The sequence below is a fragment of the Spermophilus citellus genome (assembly GCF_964194105.1).
Source record: "Spermophilus citellus genome assembly, chromosome: 4".
Classification (NCBI taxonomy): domain Eukaryota; kingdom Metazoa; phylum Chordata; class Mammalia; order Rodentia; family Sciuridae; genus Spermophilus; species Spermophilus citellus.
The window spans coordinates 229517829-229527918 of record NC_138185.1 but is presented as its reverse complement, the minus strand read 5'-3'; the positions used below and the strand labels follow the sequence as shown (position 1 = coordinate 229527918).

Sequence of the window (10090 nt, the reverse complement as noted above, 5' to 3'; positions counted from 1 at the left end):
GGCCCACTCCTGACTAGTCGCTGCAAGGACAGTTAGCATGGAGAGTGTGCTCAGCTGGGTTTTCCTTGGGGCTGTCTTAAAAGGTAAATAATGGAGAACCAGAGACCCTGAGTGTGTGAGTGGACAGGAGTGAGAGGGAGAGTGGATGAGTGACAGTGTCCTGACCAGGCTGCCTCTGTGTTTGCAGGTGTCCAGTGTGAGGTGCAGCTGGCGGAGTCTGGGGGAGGCCTGGTGCAGCCCTTGGGGGGGAACTGCAACTCTCCTGTGCAGCCTCTAGATTCACCTTGAGCAGCTACTGGATGAACTGGGTCTGCCAGGCTCCAGGGAAGGGCCTGTAATGTTTTGACAATTTAACTAAAATGGTGGTAGCCCCTACTACCCAGACTCAGTGAAGTGACAATTCACCATCTCCAGAAACAACTGCAAGAACATGCAGTACCTGCAAATGAGTAGTCTGCGAGCCGAGGACAAGGATACTTATTACTGTGCCAGAGACACAGTGAGGGGTCCTTAGTGTGAGCCCAGACACAAACCTCCCACATTGTGACCAGGGCCAGCAGGGGGCGCTCAGCACATAAGAATCTCAGGGTCAGGACAGGAGCAGGTGCAGAGAGCAGTTGAGGACTGGTTTCTTGTTGTGTATTGAGGCTTTTTTTCTCTATCCCCCTGGGTCCTAGGCATGTAATACCTTTTTAATTCAGTTTGTATATTTCTCTGATATCTTTGACAAAAATGTTTGTTTCCTTGTTTTTCAGGGTGACAGGAACACCAGGGCCACTTAGAGCCCTATATCACAGGCTCCAACTTAAACTCTTAAAGAGGGAGATTCAAATGGATTCCCACTGGGGCTTCCCCTCAATTCATAGTCTCCCCATGGATCTTTTCTAGATTTACAATCCTGTTCATCTGCTCTCAATTCTACATTCAAAAGTCATCACTGTAAGGGAGCAGAGATTCACCATGCATAAGCACAGGGTGTGGCCACGTCTGCTCCTGTGAGTGACCTCACAGTGGGACACACAATATCCAGAGCCCTCTGCAGAGTTGTTGACAGCACTTCCTGAGACACACAATCAGTCACAGAGTAGACTTGCTACTCTGGATTCAGAGTGAGGCAAAATGGACAGTGGGGTCAGGACCCAGCTCCTACTAGGACACACAAAGGTGACAGCTCAGGCCATCATCAAGGGTTCCCAAGGGAGGGCCTGATTCCAAGTTCTGTCTCTGAAACCAACCAGTCATCAGAATTTCTGCTGTCTTCAGGTTGCAGAGACCCAGGAGAGCTCCACAGTTCAGCACAGGGCAGCCTGGCCCATGTCACAGACAGAGCTTATGGAGCCTGATCCCTCCAGAGAGAAGAGCCTTTAGCAGCCAGAGGAAGAAGAGAAGATAACCAGGGTAAGGGGGCTCCTGGGTACTTTTCTGCTCTCAGCACTGTGGTTGAGCCCTCCTGCACAACCATGAGGGACTTCTCCACAGTGATGTCCAGGCTGGGGGCCTTCCACAGACACAGAGAATTTGAGAGACACTTTGAATCCCCCACAGTGATGCCGAGGGAGTGCTGGACTGGTGCAGCAGGACTCAGCTGTCCTGGGGATAGGGGAGAGCGAGCCCCCACAGTGTCAGGGCCAGCAGGGAAAGTTCCACCTGGATGTTCAAGATTAACCAGCACCAGAGGAAGACATGCTCAGGAGCTTTCTCAGCTCCATGCCCAGAAGTGAGGCCAGTGGGGCCACTGGCTTCAGAACCCTGAAGACACACTGTGCGCAGAACCACCCTGACTCCATCTTGCTATGAGGTGATCTTGAGTCTGAGAAGCCCCAGGCCATCTGGCTGCTGGGCAGAGGCACCTAGGACAGGGCCTGGGTTTCCAGTCACTGGGGCTGGATTTCAGGATCACAGAGAGGGACACATAGGTGCCCACCCTATTGAGAGTCCAGCTCCAGTCTGGGTGAGGATGAGCATCACCAATATTTAGTTCCACAATACTCCCAGGCAACTCCTGCTTCACTTCATAAATTTAAATTATTGTGCTTTTTCAAAAGATTTTATTTTTAATTGTTTTTTTCCCAAAAGATTTTGATTGAGAGTCATAACACTTTTTTGTATATAAAATGTATAAGTTTCTAAGTAACTTAGAGTTTTATATTTAATATCAGTGGAACCCATTTCTTTTTCAATCAACAATAGTTTTATATTTTTAATTATTTGTAATATTTTATATTGAGCGTTATCATCTTCTCAAAGTATAATTTTTTTTCATACCAAATACAAATACAATGATTTTCTTTTGCTGTATATCCCTGCTGTTTTCATGTATACCTAACTAACAATCATACCTTGTACAATATTGTTTTCATTGGTGAACAGAAGTGATTTTGCATTTGATAAACATAGAATTTTTTCATTAATTTTTTTCCTTAGTGGATGAGTTTATGTCTCCTTTGCCTCATTCAGAACTCAGAACTTACTCTGGGAACCTTGCTCAGCTTCTTCCTGAGCCCTGGTAGATGCTGAGATACCATTCCCTAAATATGGTGCCCTTCACTTCCAGACAGTTTGAGTTCGATATCTTAAGCCTGCTTTTCTGAGTAAAATGTTTGGACAAAGTTATATACATGAGACATTTGGGATTTAACAGTGGAATACATATTGAAACCCAAATAAGCATTCATGGTGTATGTTGTTGTGTTTCACACACCTTGCTGAGACTGCTTCATGTCCCTCTTGTCCTCTCTTCTGATCTCAGTGTCCTGTCTTGTTGGGCTTGGTTTGGATTTTATGTTAGCAGACAGGCATTTTGTTGGATTTCATGTGTTTTATTACAATTTATTATAATTTCAGAAAATTACTTTAACCTCCTTTTTTCTTTTTTTCCTTTTTTTTAAAGAGAGAGAGAGAATTTTTAATATTTATTTTCTAGTTATCGGTGGACACAACATCTTTGTCTGTATGTGGTGCTGAGAATCGAACCCGGGCCACACACATGCCAGGCGAGTGTGCTACCGCTTGAGCCACATCCCCAGCCCCAGACCTGCTTTTTTCTAAGTGTTCTATATATATCATCTTGAACCTTGTCCACTCTGTATTTGGAGATTTCTATTGTATGGGGCCCTCACTAGCATTTGGTTTCTGTCTTATGAAAACATTCATTGGAACCACCCTGTGCTTTGATCCCCTCACATCTGGTTCCTGGCTGCTTAGGTGACATCCAGCTCTCCTACTTCTTTCTGCACCTGAAGCTCTGTAACCTGATAAATTTTATTCCAGGCCGGGATTGCCTAAGGGGACTTGCTCTGAGCTTCTCTCCACCCTGGCTTTGGGCTCACGTGAAGGGCCCCTAGGGAGGCCCCTGTCTGTCCCCACTGCAGTGGGGAGGTGGTTCTGGCCCACATTGTCACCTCCCACCCACCACAGAAACCTGCCTCTCCCTGTTGCCACCTCCCTGTGATGCTTCTCCTCTGAGGACTCTTGTTCTGGACTCTTCTCTTCAGCCCAGGGTGCTGTTCCTGAGGACAGGGAGGGGTGGTCTGGGAAGTGTTTCCCCCTTCTGTTCCTACTTTCTGTGAGGTTCCAGAAGAGCCTCTGGTATTGGATTGGCGGGTTGCCCTGACTGTAACTGTCGCATGTGACAACATCTTTCATTACCGCATTTGGTGAGTCTGACTTTTTTCTCCAAGCACGATGTTCCCAATTCAGTCCATTTTCTAGGAAGTGACATTATTTCTCTCTTTCTTATTGCTGTTGGGAGCTCCAGTGGGCACGCAGGTCACATTTTCTCTGTCCACTCTTGTGTGGACAGCACCTGGCTGGTGCTACACCTGGCTCCTGGAGCTATGCTGCTGTAACATTGGTGTGTGTGCATCACTGTTCTCTGCTGATATTAGGTCTGTGGATCAGTACTGAGGAGTGGAAACTGGTCCCATAGTAGCTCGACTCCTAGTCTCCTGGGTCCGTGGGCTCTCCTCATCCAGCAAGGAAGTCCATGGAACAGGGTAGAGAAAAGTATGGCTGCAGAGTCACTAATCAAGACCTTTGGAGACCAAGCAGGAAGCAGTTCTGATTTTATTGCACAGTTACCATGGATATATACTCAGGCAGCAGCTAAGCAGTTTACAGGTAGTCACCAATATAATTTCTGGCCAACTTTCCTCCACAGCCTGGTAGCCAGGTCAAATTTGCAATCAAACCTATAGTATGTTTGCTGTTATCCATGGACATGAACTGCCTGGGAAGGCAATTCCCCCCCAGACAGCCATTCCCAGGAGGTTCCCTCTACCCATCCTCTTGTTTCTGTTTCATACTGTGAACAAATATTTTTCTGACCAGCAATGGAGGACCATGTTCCCTGCAATGTCTCTGCATTATGATTTTATTATTTCCAATGGTCCCCAAGAATTATGTCTTATGAATCCCTGGGCTTCAGATGTGAAAGAACACTGGGATGTGCCTTACACAGAAAGAATGTGAGAAACAGAAACTTTTTTTCAATTGTGACTCAGAAATCTTGGCCAAGGCTCTAGTGTCAAGAGGTCACCAATGTCAATCATCCATGAGTAGGAGGAGAAATCACCTGAACTGAGCATGAGGCCACTCAGGACAGTTCCAAAGCAACCCAGGTTATGGGAGAGGAAGTCAAGGAGCCTGTGAGACCAAAATATTGGATCTATGAAATTTTGATCATAGCAGTAATGAAAGAGAGCCATACGGGAGCATGAAGTTAATGCATGAAATCTCAGGTAGGGCCAAGTAAAACACCTGGTGCTAGAACCCACTGGTTCACACCTGGATGAGGGGAGGAGAAAAGAGTGTCATGCCAAGGGTCCAGGTGCATTGCTGTGATGGTCTAACTTGAAGAATAGCTTTCTAAATCAGATGATTTGCTAGGACTTGGAAACTACATATAATGGCACACCTGGCTTTTTGGATGGTGAAAACCTGGAGACCAGCAGGTCTTACCTGAGCCACCCCAGGACCAGGAGGTGGATGCTGCAGGCTCAGTGTTTGCAGGGAGTTCATGGTCAACACCACAGGGAACAAGGAGAGGAGCCCACATGTCTTATTAGTGTGCTGTGCTCACTCAGTGAGGCAGGAGATCAATTCCTGAACTTCATCAGCAGGTCAGCAACTACACCTGCCCTCTCAGTGACCCCACCTCACTAAAGACAGTGTCCACTGTTCTGTCCAAATGCTGGGCTGTGGGCAAGGCAGGTCTCACTGCAGTGATGCTGCACAGGGAAGGGACCTGGCCTCCTCCCTCACCCAGCCTGCCCTGCATGCCGTCCTGTCTGCTGTCAGCCTGGCTCTGCTGCTCTGGGGACTCAGGGGCTCTCAGCCTCAGGCTGCAGCTGAGAGCTGCCTCTGCTCCCAGGACTCTCACCTGGCCCAGCACCTCCATTCTGTCCTCTCCTGGTGGAGACCAGAGGGCAGGACAGGTGAGGGGAAGAGCTCAGGGCAGATTCCCACCCACTGCTGTCCACAGGCATTGGCTGGACACTCAGGAGGAAAAGCAGGGCAGAGGGTGGGGCAGGGCAGTGGGCACACAGCAGGAAGCCCCTCCCCTCCTGAGTCCCTGCTCCCTCCTCTCCTGCTCAGTCTGTAGCCCCCAAATCTCACAGAGATGAAAGAGAGGAACTAGTCCTGAGAACAAAGGGGGGCTCTTCTCCTGGATGTGGGTAACCCCATCCTTAGCCCTGGGCTCTGTTCAGCCATCACTGAGGGCTTCTCCTTCAGGGCTGGGAGGTGAACCTGGGCCTCTTGCATGCTGGGCACGTTCCTGCCACTCTGAGACCCTCCCAGGTGCAGGGAGGAAGGGCTTGGAGGAGGCAGGGCTGGGCTCAGGAGGGTGGGCTCCCCCGCTGACAGCCTTCCAGCCCCCCTGAAACCACCTGCTCTCCTCTCACAGGTAAAGCTCCACTTGGGCTCAAGACAGGGACACATCTCAGGAGCACAGAGGACCTGGGCAGCCTGACCTCAGCCTCTGCAGATATCAGAAGAGCCTCACCCACATGCAAATCCCTCCTCCTGCTCTGGGTTCAAAGGCCCTCTGGGCTGTGGGAGCTGCCAGCTCTCTGCTCAGACAGGGCTGAGGTCTCTGGGAAGGCAGGTGTGGTCTAGAAGATGAGGCTGCTGGGTCTTGTCCTGTGCCTGGTCACAGCTCCCCAAGGTGAGTGTCCCCAGTGTCAGACCTGGGTCCATGGGGAGGTTGTGGCTGCAGGTGACTGACAGGGTGTGACTGTCCTTGTCCCCAGGTGTCCTGTGCCAGGTGCAGCTGCAGGAGTCAGGACCTGGCCTGGTGAAGCCCTCGCAGACCCTGTCCCTCACATGTGCTGTCTCTGGATTCTCTATCACAACCAGTGGTTACTGCTGGAGCTGGATCCGTCAGCCCCCAGGGAAGGGGCTGGAGTGGATAGGGGAGATATGTAGTAGTGGTAACACTTACTACAGCCCATCCCTCAAGAGCCGAGTGTCCATCTCCAGAGACACATCCAAGAACCAGTTCTCCCTGCAGCTGAGCTCCCTGACCACTGAGGACACAGCCACCTATTACTGTGCCAGAGACACAGTGAGGGGACCTCAGTGTGAGCCCAGACACAAACCTCCTGCAGGACACCCAGGGCCAGTAGGGGGCGCTCAGCACACAGGAGTCAGGTCAGCCCAGGAGCAGGTGCAGAGGAGGTTTGGGGTGGTTTTCTGTGTCTGGGTCCTCTCACGTGCTCACTTCCCAGGGGAGCCTCTGTGTTAGAGTCTGTAAACAAGTCAGGATGGCACCTGGCATTTTGCCAGAGGGAGTGGTTTATGAAGTAACACCAGGGAGCCATTAAGTGTGGAGATTACTTATTGGTTGACTGCTGTATCTAGTTTATGTTAATTAAGATAAGCTGTGTGGAATGTATAAATACCCCTCCTGTCCTACAGTAAACGGCTCCCACTCCTGCTGTATCAATGTATACAAGTTGTTCGTCACCCCCAGTTATTGTGCTATAGCCGGACTGCGGCACCTCTGTATTTGTGGCCTACATTAACTTTGATGGCTTTGAAAATGATTATTTTTTAACTCTAATTTTCCTTTAAAAACAGGTCGTCATAGATATCTTGTTATTCACTGACACCTGGTCATGCACAGTCATTGACTTTAAAGTCTCTTTCTCTCACTGTGCCTCCTCATTCTTTTCCTCTGTTCCCCAATTTCTTTGCCCTACTTATCTTTCTTCCTCTTCTTTACACTTTTCATTAAATCAACACTGTATGTACTGTGTGTCTATATGTACACTGTATTTTATATTATATAGTGAAACTCTATGCTACACTGTACATGTGCAGGATCCATGGGACTGGCCCTTCACATCTGCCCAGTTCTCTCCTGGCTCCCCCTTTCTCTGTCCCTCCTCCCTCATCTTGGTCACCTTCCTCTTTCACTGATCTGTTCTATTATCTTGGGATTCCTGCTGCCTTTATTTTTCTTATTTTCTCTATCTTCCACATGTGAGAGGAAACTCTCAATCCCGATGCTCTGAGCTTTCCTATGCCCCTTGTGCTAATGTTCTCGAGCCCCATCCATTTACCGTACCTTCACTCTTCCTAATGGCTGAAGAGAGCAGCATTATTGGTATATAATCCACATTGTCTTCATTCATTCATTATCGAAGGAGCAGGTGCAGAGGGGGTGGGGCTGCACGCCTGCATCTGGGGCCTCTAATGAACCAGCTTCCCAAGGGAGCGCTACATACATATTTTATGTACTGATCTGTGACTTACATAAAAGAAACAATTTGGATTTTTAAATTTTTACTCGAGCTTTATTACCACATCAAAATTATAAATAGTATCACATTTCAGTTTGCCATAATAAAAAATCATGGGACATAATTTACTTTTTTCAGCAACCTAACATTTCCCTTTCCCTCCCCTCCTCTCTACCCCTCCCTCCTGACCCTCTTCCTCTTCCTTTTCTAAACACATCTTTTTAGTGATCTGTTTACGTTAGTGCTTCCTAGAGCACATAAGGGGAATCCACTGTGGTGTCCTCATGCAGCTGCACAGGTGGTTGGTCAATTTCCTTCCACCTCCCCTCCCATCTCTGTCCCTCTTTCCTCTCCCTTGATCCCCTTCCTCTCCTCCCTCCTCCCTCTTCTATCTCCTTGGGATTCCTCCCAGCCCTTTTTTCTCTGTTTTGTCTGGAATTTGTATTTCAGAGTAAACACTTGACATTTCACACTGTGAATCTGGTTAATTGAAATTAACATGATATTCTCCAGTTCCTTCCATTGACCAGATAATGCCCTATTTTCCCTCTTCCCCGTGGCTGGGTTAGACCCTGTTCTGCACAGACACCAGCTCCCTTTATCCAGTCATCTGTGATGGGCGTCTGGGAACGCTCTGTAGCGTTCCCAGTGAGAAGCCCTGGTACAGACATTGAGGTGCTGTATAGCTGTGGTTTGCTGAATTTACTTCTTAGGGATAAATACCAAGGAGTAGGAGAGCTGGGTCACATTGTGGCTGTATTCCTGGTCTTTCGAGAAATGTGCTTCCTGACTTTCTAGAATGGCTGCACTAAGTTGAAGTCTCACCAACAATACTTCCCTGGATCTCTTCCCACATCTTTGCCAACACATGTTATTATTTGTGTTCTTGATGATGGCCCTCTAATTGGTGTGAGATGAATTCTTATTGTAGTCTCAATTTGCATTTTCTGATTGCTAAGAATTTTTAGTATGATTTCCTATATTTGTTGGCTACTATTATTTTCTATTTTGGGAAGTCTGATCCGTTCTTTGCCATTTACTTATTGGGTTATATTTATCGCATCATAAAGTGCTTTGGGTTGTTCACATGGACTGGATATTAGTTCCCTGTCTGGGGAGCAGGTGACAATGATCTCCGTTTATGAAGCCTCTCTCCCACACTCTTGCTTGTTTCCATTGCTGTGCTGAAGGTTTTAATCTGATACTGTCCTATTTACTGATTCTAGGTTTTGATCCTTGCACTATAGTAACCTGGTTGAGGAAGTCGGTGCCTGTGTCAGTACAGAGGAGCGTCGGTGCAATGTTTGAATCTAGCCTTTGCAGAGTGTCCAGTTTAATTGTGGCCAACTTTGAGTTGGGTTTTGTAGGGTGGGAGACAGTGACCTATCATAATCTTTCACATCTTGATATTCAGTTTCCCAGCTCTATCTATTGATTAGGCTGTCATTTCTCCAACATGATTTTGGAAACATTTTCAAGTGCCATGTAACAGCACTTATGTTGGTTTGTCTCTGTGTCTTCTACTCTGTCCCATTGTTCTCATGTCTGCTTTGATGCCAGCTCCATGCTGGATTTGATGCAGTACCTCTGTAAAATAACTTTTTATTTTATATTTTTTAGCTGTATTTGTACAAAATACCCTTACTTATTTATTTTTATGTGGTGCTGAAGGTCAAACCAAGGGCCTTGCACGTGCTACACAAGTGCTCTACCGCTAAGCCACAACCCCAGCTGCTCTCTCAAATAATTTGAGGTCTGATGTTGTCATATCTCCAGGTTTGCTCTTCCTACTTAGGATTGTTTTGGATGTTGTGTTTGTATTTCTCCACACAAATATTAGGACTCTTTTTTCTCTTAGGAATGTTTTTGGTATTTCTTGGAGATTTTGTGGTATCTGTGTGACACTTGGGTCCATTTGGCCATGTGGTATTATTAATTCTGACTGTTCAAGAACATAGTAGGTCTTCCCATATCAAAGTTCCACAATGTCCCCCTGTGGTGTTCACTGTTTCCATTATACAGATTTTTCACTCCTTTGTTGTATTTTTCCAAGTATTTTTAAGGTTTATTTAATTGATTTTATTTTTTTTAAATATATGACAGTGGAATGCATTCCAATTCTTTTTTTTTAGAGAGAGAGAGAGAGGAGAGAGAGAGAGAGAGAGAGAGAGAGAGAGAGAGAGAGAGAGCGAGAGAGAGAATTTTAATATTTATTTATTTTTTAGTTCTCGGTGGACACAACATCTTTGTATGTGGTGCTGAGGTTCAAACCCGGGCCGCATGCATGCCAGGCTAGCGTGCTACCACTTGAGCCACATCCCCAGCCTCTCCAATTCTTATTACAC

General features: G+C 47.1%; 1 pseudogene across 1 annotated transcript in view; it reads right to left on the bottom strand.

The window, feature by feature from the left end:
* Positions 1-4779: 4779 nt before the first annotated feature.
* Positions 4780-10090, bottom strand: part of LOC308647395 — a 30148-nt pseudogene continuing 24837 nt past the window's right edge. The window contains exon 10 of the transcript in view: positions 4780-4785. The product of the transcript in view is annotated as an uncharacterized misc_RNA (transcript). The remainder of the gene's footprint in view (positions 4786-10090) is intronic.